The sequence below is a fragment of the Ambystoma mexicanum genome, chromosome 10, assembly GCF_040938575.1.
Source record: "Ambystoma mexicanum isolate Mex_15411 chromosome 10, UKY_AmexF1_1, whole genome shotgun sequence".
Taxonomy (NCBI): Eukaryota; Metazoa; Chordata; class Amphibia; order Caudata; family Ambystomatidae; genus Ambystoma; species Ambystoma mexicanum.
Window position 1 is genome coordinate 444,535,743 of NC_090932.1, and position 12,327 is coordinate 444,548,069.

Genomic DNA, 12,327 nt, shown 5'->3' on the forward strand with positions numbered 1-12,327 from the left:
GGCCAATGAAAGTGGAAGAGCACGCCAGCGTGCAACCTTGGTCTCGGCCTGCTCTGCAACAGTCCGGTAATTGTCTGCCAGTAGCGAGTCTTTGGAGAGGGACACCTGGACCCCCAAGTACTTGATCCCATCCGGGGACCAGCGGAGCGGGTACTCGGTAGTGGGCTGTATCGTGGAGCTAGTGAGGGGGAAAATCTCAGACTTAGTATAATTTATAGTAAACCCAGAGTACGTGCCAATGCGGGTGATGTCACGCAGAATTGGGTCTAGATGGGCCGTTGGGTCTCTTACAAAGAGCAATACATCGTCCGCATAAAGCGAGATAATTTCAGGGGAGTCTTTCAGCCGCACCCCTTTGCGCGCATGTCTTTCCCTGACATAATCGGCCATCGGCTCTATGGCCAAGGCGAATAGGATCGGGGAGAACGGGCAACCCTGTCGAGTACCTCTGAAGAGAGGGAACAGACCGGACGTCTGGGAGTTAACTCGCACTCTGGCCACCGGGGAAGTGTATAGTAACCGAATGTATGCTATCATGTTGGGCCCTATACCCATATTCTCCAACACCAACCAAATATATTTCCATGACACCATGTCGAACGCCTTCTGAGCATCCAGTGTGACCGCAACCGCACTCACCCCCTGGTCAATGCGTGACATTACATTAAGCAGCCTTCTTATGTTGTGTGATGTTGACCTCCCAGGGACGAATCCTGACTGATCATCATGGACCATGTACGACATGACCGGGAGGAAGCGATTAGCAATCACCTTGGCAAAGATTTTGGTGTCCAAGTTCATTAGGGAGAGGGGCCTGTATGATCCGCACTCGTTAGTGGGTTTACCAGGTTTAAGCAGGACAGTGATGACAGCCTCACGCAACGACGGGGGAAGGGTACCCAGCCGGAGTGACTCGTTCCAAACCTCTAGCAGTTTGGGGGCCAGAATGGCCACGTGCTCCTGATAAAACTCGGCTGTCAGCCCGTCCGGACCAGGTGCTTTTCCTTTAGGGAATTTAGATATAGCCTCAACTATTTCATCCAAAAGGATGGGGGAATCCAATTGGTCTCTGGTTGCGGGAGAGACAATAGTCGTAGGGATCTGCTCGAGGAGGTTGCGCATTTGGACCTCACTGTGCTCGGGGGGTTGGGTGTACAGTTCTGAGTAGAAGTCCGTGAAGACCTCCAGAATACGTTGGTCAGACCACAGTTCCGACCCCTGGGGGTCCTTGATACAAGAGATCTGAGCTTGGCCCCACTCTCCCCTAGCCAATGCCGCCAGCGTCCTGCCGGGTCTGTCTCCCTCCCCATATTTACGGGCAGCCTGCGGGCGACTAAAGTAGTGAACTTCCCTTGTAGCCTGTTTGTTAAAGAATTTGAGTTCCTCGCTGATCCGGGACAGGATGGCAGGGTCAACGGATGCAGGATGGGCACTCTCAAGTTCACGCAGCTTGGTTTCAGAGCGGGCAAGGGCAGCCCTAATGGCTTTGAGGACTCCCGCCTCCCTGGCAATGGACATTCCTCTGATGAAGACTTTGAAAGCCTCCCACCGGACCCCCATAGAGGTAGCCTGGGGCGTATTAAGCTCGAAGTAGGACTGGATATCGGACAAAATGTCAGCCCTAAAGACTATGTCCTGTAAAGCCAAGGACTTGAAGCGCCATGTATTAATCGTGGGGGGGGGGCCCATCCAAGTCCAGAGATAATTGGATCGGTGAATGGTCCGATAGGGTACGCGCCAGTATCTGAGTTTCCACCACCCTCCCCAACAAGGTACTGGACAGGAAGAACATGTCAATTCTAGAAGAGCTATCATGCACAGAGGAATAGTGAGTATATTCACGCGTCTGCGGGTGCGTTACCCGCCATGGGTCTTGAATGTCAAGGGTTATGCTGTGTGCAAGGAGCTTGCGGGCCGCATTGGAAAGGAGTCTGGGGGCCGAGCCTGTTCTGTCTAAAGTGGTGTCTAATATGAAGTTCATGTCCCCCCCCAGATGATCTGCACCCCGATGTATCCCAGCAATATGGAGGCCACCTGGTCGATAAAGTCGGGAGAGTCCACATTAGGGCCATATGTGTTAACTAGCAGATATTCCCTGTTGGCTATTGCGCAGTGTAGGATGACATACCTCCCTTCTGGGTCAATGTAGCTCTTATGGAGCACGAACTTGAGTGACCTGTGGATCATCGTTAATACCCCTCTGGCGCGGGTCGAGTAAGCGGTAGAATATCTGTGGGGACCCCAAGAAGGTGCCATGCACCTGGCCAGCCGGCCTTTACAGTGTGTTTCCTGCAGAAGCAGAATCTTACAGCCGTGCCTGTTGGCATAGGCCACGATTCTGCGAGTTTTGGTGTAGTTGCTTAAACCCCGGACATTCCAGGACATTACTATTGTGGACATTTCAGATGCCTAAGGTACATCCCACAGTCGCAGTCGGAGCCCACATCCTAAGTGAGGAGAGTCCTCACAGGGGTAGCCCTCCCACCACTGTCGCTGCAGTTCAGATGTGAGATTAAGCCTTCTCGGGTGTAGAAGACCCGATGTGATGCGGTCTGTCGGTCCGCCTCTGCCTTTTCCTATAACATTTCTCCAAACCCCAACAGTGCCACCCCCCTCCCTCACTGCCCACCCCCAACTTGCAGTGTAAGTCCCCCACCCCCCTGTGCCGGTGTCATCAGTAAACCCGACTCTACCCAAGAAGCAGAGGTCGGAGGGCGCAATCCGACCAGTATACGCCCCATTCAAAGCCCAACAGGGGCAAATAAGCAGTGACAACCAACAAAACATAAACATTGCAATCGCAAGTAGGTGTGCTATTGCCGTGTGGGCGGCTCTTATAATGACATGTAGGGCAGCGTGTGCTGCCGGATGTGAGTTCTGCTACGGGCGGATCTCCAGATAGGTCTCCATACCTAGCTGAACGCTGCGGGCGAGACAAGACCAAGAGGTAACTAGGGAATATGGCCGGCACAGCGCCCCGTAGGGCAGGGAGAGCGCCGTTGACCACAGTCAAGTCTAGTCTCAGCCCCATCAGACGCCAGAGGAGCTTGGATCGTTGGGTGTGCAGTACGTTGTTGCCATAAACACGTTCCGAGTCTCGGATTCACTGGGTTGATAGATGGGTTCCGGGTAGTGTCTCTCTGGGTCACTCGGCCTCAGCAGGGGCCCCCGCCGGGCTGGGAAGTGGTCGGTGTACCTCAATGAATTTCACCGCCTCCTCCGGAACAGTGAAGAAATACAGTTTGCCATTATAGGTAATCTTAAGGCGTGCCGGGAAAAGAATGGCATAAGGAACATTTTGCTCTCTAAGTAGCTTCTTGACTCCAATGAACTGGCGCCTCTCCTGCTGCACCGCTATTGAGAAGTCTGGAAAAATCCTTACAGTATGTGAGTCAAGACGCAGGTCTCCCTTCTCCCGCGACAGGCGAAGGATAAGGTCTCTGTCCCGATAATTGAGGATTCTGGCTATTATGGGCCTAGGGAGATCACCCGGTCTGGGCCTTGGTGATAGAGCACGGTGAGCACGCTCAACAGTGAAGTACGGCGACAGGGCCGGGTTGCCCAGCAAATCCTTGAGCAGGGTTTCCACTGCATCTTCCATGCGCCCCTTAAGGGCATTCTCAGGGACTCCGATCATTCGTAGATTATTTCTGCGAGAACGGGATTCGAGGTCGTCGCACTTCGCTCTCACACTACGCATGTCACGCGACAGGGAGGCAACAGTGTTCTGCAGCACATGTATTTCATCCTCATTTGCTGATATCCGATTCTCAGCGTCAGTGATTCTGGTCCCCGCCTGATCCACCCGTGTTTTTAATGAGGCGACATTGGCGTTGATGTCGTCCAGCTTCTCGTGAAAGGAAGCAAAGTTTTTGGCCATCGATTCCATGAGTGTAGTCAGATCAGGGGGAGAGGCAATGGGATGGTGGTCCGCTACTCGCTCCTCCTGCATGGGCGATTCATGTTCCTCCTCCCCCCTCGGGACAGCCCTGGCGAATCTATCCATGGCTCCCCCCCTGGAAGACCCCCTGGTCCTGTTAGGCATTGTGGATTCAAGTGAAGGAGTGGCGCTGAACAAGGGTCCAGTCACTGAGGGAGAGAGCGTAGTCCCAAGGCCAATGTGGCAAGGTAGAGGTGTCAGTATATCCCCAGCAGTGGTGGAAGCAAGTGTCAGTAGAGATAAGGATTCCCGTAGGGGCTGCACCACCGGGGGGGACACCCAGTGCAGATGAGGGCAGCAGCCACCCCACAGTCACTGCACGGTATCAAAGCGGGGACCAGGCGCCCAGCGTGTGTGATGTTGCGTAGCTGAGGAGAAGGGATGGGCGCCAGGGGCACGGGCCCGGTGTGTATCCTCGTGGCGCGTACTCTGGGGGGCGTAACAGGCCCAGGGGCCTCCGGCAGACAGCAGGCCAGCAGCGTAGTGAAAGGGCTGTGGGTATCCCAAGAGCCCAGAGCGGGACTCCCCCCCGCACCTCACCTCGATACGGCAGCGAGCCAGTCTCCACAGGTCAGCAGCGGGGGCCGCAGCAGGGCAGAGGGCCAGCAGCAAGTCGCAGATGCGGCGTTTCGTCCAGGGGGGGCAACCGCAGCCAGCCGCCCAGCCGCACGACCCGGATCGGGCCCAAGACAGTCCGGCAGGGCACCAGGGAAGGCGAGCGGGGCCCTCAGGCTCTCAGGCGCCGACCCACCCCGCCTCGGCGGTGATCAGCCCCCGCCCAGGGCCCGCCACGGCACCCCCAGTTCACACGGGCCGGCGGCGGAGGGCAGCGGGCAGTCCCGGTGGCCGCCGACAGAGTGATCCGCGCAGGGGGGCAGCCACAGCCTGCCCCGCAGCTCCAAGCCCCGATCGGGCCTCCGCCAGCCCAGCGGGGGTCACAGATAGGCGGGCGGTGCACTCAGGGGCAGCGCCCCGTCCAGCGTCGCAAAACTCGGCAGGCCACCCAGATGAGGAAGCAGGAAACCGGCGGATGCCGACGCCGCGGCTTCCGCGAGGCTGTGGGCCGCCACAGTAGGGGGCTCGTCCAGAGGCTTCCCGACACCGAGAGAAGTTGGAATTTCACAGGCTGCAGCACGGCGATGTAGGGCGGCAGCCCGGCCAAGATGTGGGTTGATTGCACCCCGTTAGTCGCAGATGAAGGCAGATGTCCGCCAGGCCCACACGGAGCTCGAGGGCTAAGCAGCCATCTTGGGCTGCTCCACAGCGCCACCCCACTTGAGCTTTCTCTAACTGGATTCGCTGACATTCAGTGTCCTGGTTCTTGAGTTTTAGGTCCTTATCTTTGAGTTCAAGATCCCTATTCTTGAGCTCCACTTGTTGTGCCAACTCCTCGTTCTTAAGCTCAGCATCTATTCCCAACTTGCGATATTCAAAGGCAAATTTCATCCTTAATAACTCAAGTTCCAAGGAATTGCTGGGGTTCGGAACAGAGGCAGCAGGGATGGTGGCGTTCCCAGAAATAGATTCAGCGACAACCCCCGGGACAGAGTCCTCATTGGTTGCATCGCCCCCTTCAGGAGTTTCACCATCAGTCTGGTAGTCCATCAGGGCAGCTATCAGCTCAGACCTAGACTTATCCACGAAGTCTAACTCTCTGGCTTCACAAGCATCTTGGAGAGCCTCTAAACTCATCTGAGTCAAATTACCATTCGCAATAGATTTCATTGCTTGTAATGCAGTAATCTTGTACACAACTAAACCTCAATTTAACAAAGTGCAGATATCCTTGTAAGTGGCATGGTTATACACTGATTCTTAAAACCATAAGCATCCCGCCATTGCCACCAGTGTAAAGACCGGAGGGGGTGTCTGTACTTCTGGTCTCTATGTGGTAGAGGAGAGGCACAGAGGACCCCAGCCAAGATTCTCTATTATTGGTACGTAGTCGAGCAATCAAGGTCTAGCTTCTCAGGAGGTGATGTGGGCTGGTTCTTAAGTACAGTGTAGTCCCCAAGCACCCGCAAAAGAATGTCCGCACAATGTATTAGTTAAAACACAGTCTTTATTTAATTCATATTCAAGGTTATGTACAATATCACAATAACTCACTTTGTACTTGGTTATCTATAATGGCAAATATACAGTTTTACGTGGTACCACAATTACTATTCGATCTCTTTAAAGTGCATCTACTGTACGGTTAAATGTCACACAAATTAGTTCCTAAAGGAAACCAACAATAGATATGAGAGGAAAGCAGTTGGTTAGAACAATTGGCAGAATACTGGCCCCTACTGTTAGACACAGTTCTGTGTGGAGATCCCCCTCACCTGGGCAACCTGTAGAATAATGATATATCAATATCCCAGTCCATATATTGTTCACAAGAGTCTTTCCAATAGTTCTGCAACCCCAAAGTACCTGGCATTGTAGTGTCCCTCGTCTGGGAATTGACGGCCCTTCTTGAGTGCCCTCCCTTTAAGGCAGGACTCACGGGTCGTCGAACGTCCGACGGAGAACAGGGTGAACTACGGTGGTGAAGTGGCAGCTTCTTTCCTAGCGGTGCTCGTCAATTGGGAAGTGTAAACGACCTGCAAGGAAGAGGTATGCGGGGCACCTCGATGTCAATAGTTCTGGACCGCAGAGTTTGAAGAACTGTGGCCGAGCAAGGGAGCCGAGTCGTCGGCGTATCGGTGGTCTTTGGATGGCTGGAAACCCACCGGCAGATACTCCTTGGCACATCGACGTCCTGGCCTTCTACGGTGGTATAAGGCGGGCGGCGGTGCAGACGAGAGTGTCTTTGGATCAAATGTTCTTAGGCAAAGGGAGCACGGCCGCTCTGGTCGGCAACAGCAGTCAACGACGCTGATGGACAACAGTGTCTGGGCGCTTCTCCTTGTGATTCTGCAGTGGTCACCATCTCCGGTCGGCAGCCTGTCGTAGGTCTGTCTACCAGGAAGCTTTGGCAAAGATCAGCTGGTATACGATGGTCCCTCGTAGCTCGGGAAGAGGGCGCCTTAGCAGGTCCTCTCTGGGTCAGTCCTTGGAGACACAGCAGCTTTCAGATTGATGAAGGAGAGCAACAGCAATTCTTCTCTTCCAGCAGGGCTTCAAGGATAAACTTCAGTTTTGCTGCAGTTACTCTTTGTAGTGGACTTCAGCTTCTGAACACGATTTCTAGCAGTGAGAGGCCCCTAGATATACTAGTTGATCTCCCATTCATTCTTGTAAGTGATTTCAATCCAGTATTCCAACTATGTCAACGCCTAGTGTGGGATGCCCAATGGAAACCCTTATTTATATATTTTTATGTCAAAGTTCTTTTAATTCTGGATGATGTACCTTTATATAACGCCCCTCTCTTTGAATCCCCCCGGTCTCACTTAACCAAGAAATAGGTTTGTTTTGCAAATTAAAAGATTTATTTGAAGAATTGAACAATATATAGATGATACTTTTATGAATATGAACAATGATCAGCAATGGGTAATATTACAATATCCACAATCTCTTTAATCAGTAGGAGTAGGAATAGGAAAAATAATATATCAGAGAATACTTTGTATGGTTCAAGGAATTGCAATGATAGGAAAGAATGCAACACAGAAATAAAACTTGATATGAATTTAACCAAAGACAATGTAATCACTCTTTCCCCCTGTTGTTACTCACTCCCCCAAGTATGCAATATGAAGAGAAGGAATGAGGGCACACAGGTATCAGGAGTAACAATCAACAATTTCAGTTTAAATCCCACTTTCCCCCAGCAAGCTTAGAGAGAACAGGAATGCTTTAAAGACAGGTCAACATGCTTTTGAATGTGATTGGCAATGAATGGGAAAATGCTAGAATTGATTTTGTTTGGCTAAATGGGATTCAGAACTAGTGAGAGTTGCTTTGGATTGGGTCAGGTCAACACTAGCAATGATTATAGAATGATTAGCAGATGGAAAACGGAATTCAGAAGTTGAAAGCAAGAAATAGCTGTTTTACATGGGGTGAAATTGAGCCAAATTGTAAATTCGCTGCTTTTTTTCCGCGTGCGGGAAACGCGATTGCGGAAAAACTATAAGGAATTGGAAAGTTTCAGAGGTTTTGTGAAGGTAGATTTTTCAGAAACAGAGTCAAGATTCAAAATGAAAGATGCGCTTTAAAGATTAGGAACCAAGATGGACTTATACTAAGGAGCTATGAAAATACAAGATACCCAACGGGACAACCACCAGAACAGGGCGCCTTCCGCTCTGACTGCTGTGCGCCAGGACACTTGACTTTCTTCAGAAAATATCACGGCACAGATGATTATCGCTACAATTATCACAGACTATATAATGAGAAGAATTCAGGATGGACACAAGATTCTATAATGCAGTTCTGGATAGGTTAAAATGGATTGAATAGGATTACTTTAAAATAAGAGATGACTATGGACAGTTCTAGACTAAATACTCACTCCTATGGCTTTGGAATGGAATGGGCCCGTCAAAGATCTGGTCAAGGGTTTGGACTTCAGTCGTCACCGGACAGGATTCAGGTCACCTGGACTCTGCTCTCAGCAAGGCACTCTGGTCTGCGCGGCCTTTTGGACTGGATCTGACGGGTTATGGGTTATAGCTCTGCTCTACAGGTCTGGATCTTAGTTCTAGCACGGGGTTCTTAGCTAGAACAGCAAAACAGCTCAGCCAGACTGTTGGATTTTGTGGTGCCCCTTGGAAGTTTAGGGGTTAGAATCAGGTTTCAAAAGATTCTGAAGGCCAGCTGAAAAGAGTTCAGCTTTTTTGGAATAGGCCTCTCTGCTTCAAAGTTCTAGAGTCTGGATTCTGAGTCTGGTTGCAGAGTCTGGAGCCTTGATCTTCCTGCAGGGTGCTTCGCCAGTGGATCAGTTGATGAGTGAGAAAGTGTGTCTTTGTGGGTCCTCAACAGTCCCTACTTATCCATTTTCCAAAGTGGGTGGGGAGGCTGATTGTCTATGCCCAACCCTCTAAGGATCTGATAGGTCAGATAATTCCCCTTCTCCTGATTGGAGAAAGGAACAGTGTGTCATCATGATGCTGCCATTTACAATCTAGGGAAGAACCTCCCCTTTGCTTTTACTTAGAAAATATTTTTTTCCCCAAAAACATATTTCCCATATGCACAACTTGTTCATAAGACATATTTACATGATAGATTAATTAAGGCACGTCTCTGTTAAAGTCCCATGATCCTACAAGTTTCGGTTCACAAATGACCGTTTTTTCGCGCTTTTTGTTGGTTACGCATTTTCGGATCTGTACAATATTTTACATATACATGCACATACCATCTGGTCATACTTCTGTAATTTTTCATGTTCCTAGCACAACCACAATAGACACAATATTAAAAACATGTGTGGTTCAGTCTCAGAACATTGCACAGATTCCAGATTAGTTTTAAACTGTGAGCAATTTTTTCATTTGAATAATCTCTAACTTTCAGATTTATGTCAGTTCAGTACAATATTTTAGAAGCATTTTCCTTAAACATATATTTAATCCAATTTCAAGTCCACATTTTCAGTCTGGCCCGCCTCCAAGGTCTTGGCTGAGACAGAGAGTCACATGACCTTATTCCTGCCAGGGCAGTTTCTATTGATGCCCCAAATTAGCATTTCCATTCAGTTCAAGGGAGTCCTTTGTCTGCACTCAGAGCAACAGGCCAGGGTGCCCCTCTCTGTTCCTTTTCACACCAGCCTGCCAGTTTCTTAGCAGAGCACAGGAGAAAAGATTCCTTTGTTTAGGGAGGAGGTGTGGAATGTGTTTGAAGCCCAGTGTGGGAAACTTTAACTTTTAAACCCAATGTCTGAAATTGTCTTGTCTTAAAATATAACTTACATTTTTAACAAATACATCAACCAATTTCTTACTTCATGCCTTTTTAGAATATAGTTTTGAATTGTATCCACCTCATAGGCTTCTGATAGCAAGTCTTTCTTTGGCATAGTTTGAGTTCAATTTACAACTTTACACATGACAGGTTTTAAATCGCCAACTTCTGACAGAGGTGAGTAACGGTACTACACCCATTTTTGACAGATTTCTTTCAGCAACCATCTTCAAAAGTGGACTTTGTTCAGATCACATATACTTCTGATGACATTATATTTATGTGGATTCTTGAAGTAGAATGATGTTCAACACCCAACAAGGAGATTGGATCTTTTTGGGTGGTTTGTGAGCCATGATTTTTGCAAAGTTGACAGCCAGGGAAAAATTGATTTTTAAAACAGCTCTGTGTTTCTTTTGCAATGATTTTGCTCTGTGGGAAGCCAAATGATGGGTTTTGGCAGTGGTCTCCTGTGTTCCCACTGACATAGGCAAAAGTGGATGGCAACCTATTTTTCCAATTTTTTATTGCGCACTTTCTTGTGATTCTTAGCGAGCAGCATGCTTTCCGGCAGCCATTTTGATGTTTCTGCTGAAAGCAATGCACAGTACTGTTGCAGGGCCTGGACTAGTGGGTTGAAACATCCCACATTCTGCTGGGTCACACTCAGGCAACCAATCGGTCAGAAGGGCATTCATGCAGGCAGACAGCCAATCAGGTGCATAGTGTCATGATGCCTACCCCCGGGCATCAGGACCAAGCCCATCAGCTCCGGGAGCAGGCATCCAGACACTTATTAAAACACCAACAGCCCCGGCTGGGGGCTGTTTGGGTTCAGTCCTGGCGCCTTAGGCGCCAGGCTCATCATAGAAATCAGTCCTGGCGCCATAGGCACCAGGCTCGTAGACTTTACTTACCTGATGCAGATCATGCTGCTAGTGAGTCCAAGCCAACGTGAGGCCTGGATGGGACTATTTTATTACAGGGACTATTTTTTACTCGGGCGTGGTTCTAGGGAACTTCTTACCTGGAACTACTTTGGAGGCTATTTAAACCACGCCCGAACAACAGCACACGCTTCGCGTTATTCTGCATCGAGCAGCGTAACGCTCACCGTGCCTGCAGTCTGCACCCAGTCTTCTGCCACGCCCACCTTGAATCTGGAGCTCCTAAAACAAAGAGGAAAGAAAAGGACAAGGTTAGAAAACGAACTATTTTCAAATTCCTCACCTGATTCCGGATCCATCTCGCCTCCGGACCTGGAAAGAACATAATTTCTGTATGCGTCGCATCTCCAGCTGCAGCGCAGGGCCATACTCACCAGTCCTTGCAGCATCTTTCGATTCGGCGCAGCCTCCATCATTTCTTCGTCGAACTCCGGCACCTGAGGGACAAAAGAAAACAACAAGGTGAGCCGAGAAAACCAACAAATATAACTCGTATCACCGTAGACTTACCTGATTTACCACCGGAGGCATTATTCTATAACTCTCCACATCTTCATGTGCCACACCTGCAAAGAAAGAGAAAAACAACACGTTAAACACGTGCAACATTTACCGGACAGCGTCGGGTAATACAGACTCTTACCTGAGCTCCACCAGCTGCTACGAGAGCATCTTCTCACGATTTCAGCTGCAAGACAAGGAAGGAAGGGGGGACAAGAGTGAAACATCAGACATATTGAACTCTATGAACTTGATACTTACTGGACCTTGCCAGGAACCTCAGAGTCAATACTCTCCGGAACTCTCCCTCGCCTTCAAACCAGTGAAGTAACTGGCATCAATGCGCCCCTGCAATCCATGCAGGATGGAGAGCTTATCTTTCAAGAATATGAGGTGAGATTGCTGAGAGGGCACTGAGGTGATTGGTTGGGAAGACTGTGAGGGGTGCCATCACTTGAATCCACAGGTGGCTAAATCCATCTCTCCACTTGCAGGAGAATACTTCTACGGGTCACGCAGACAAGATTAGGAGGGCCAGTCCAGTCAGTCATCTCTGCACTACGCATCACGTTGGTGGAGACTGCAGCCATCTGGATCCATCCGACGCCCCTGTGGGAGCCAGGTGAACGTAACATAGTGCATTCAGGCCATTCACTTCTCTCCAGACACTCACAACAAGTTATGTGTATTGGGACAAGTACCCAGCCATTCTACACCTCACACTGCATTCATACCAGTTTCGGGCAGGGCTGTCTCAGTCATTGTGTCAACCACTAGATACTATACACCTACAACACAGAATGCGTATTCCTCACACACTCCATTCACCCATGTCCCACCCACAGGGTGTACCCACAACATACAGTCACTGGGAAGGCTCCAGCCAGTCTGGTCTGGACTTCACAACAACACCATATATGGAACTTCCATTCAACAGCCGGTCAGGTGGAAGGGACAGAGTCAGGGCTTCCCAGGACTTTTGGAAAACAAGGTAACAGGCAATAGAAAGCAAGAGGCCATGGGGCCATCTTGTTTCCTATCAGGAATAAACTGATTCCAATGGCAGAGCCTGGGTATCCAAAAATGGAGGAT